Below are 348 nucleotides of genomic sequence, written 5' to 3'. Positions count from 1 at the left end.
GGTGTTTGGATACAAATGCAATACACAAAACTAATAAAATTCTGTGCATAGGGAGAAACTTTCACATTTCAAGGGGGCGAACTTCTGAAAAATACGAGTTAATGAAAAGTGAAACATAAAACCCCTAGACTTTCATGAGAATAGATATCATTTCTTATGTAAGAGAGTAATAGGGGTGAAAATATAATTAGGAAAATGACTATAACAATGATAAAACATTAGCAGTAATAATAAAAATTCCCCTTACACTACTAAAAAAAGTTCTAAACTCCTAACTTTGCAGTAATATTTGAAAACGGATTTTTTTGTTAATAATTTGTTTATCATAATGAGTCACAGTAAAATCCC

The sequence above is a fragment of the Penaeus monodon genome, chromosome 27 (assembly GCF_015228065.2).
Source record: "Penaeus monodon isolate SGIC_2016 chromosome 27, NSTDA_Pmon_1, whole genome shotgun sequence".
Classification (NCBI taxonomy): Eukaryota; Metazoa; Arthropoda; class Malacostraca; order Decapoda; family Penaeidae; genus Penaeus; species Penaeus monodon.
This window is presented reverse-complemented; position numbering follows the sequence as displayed.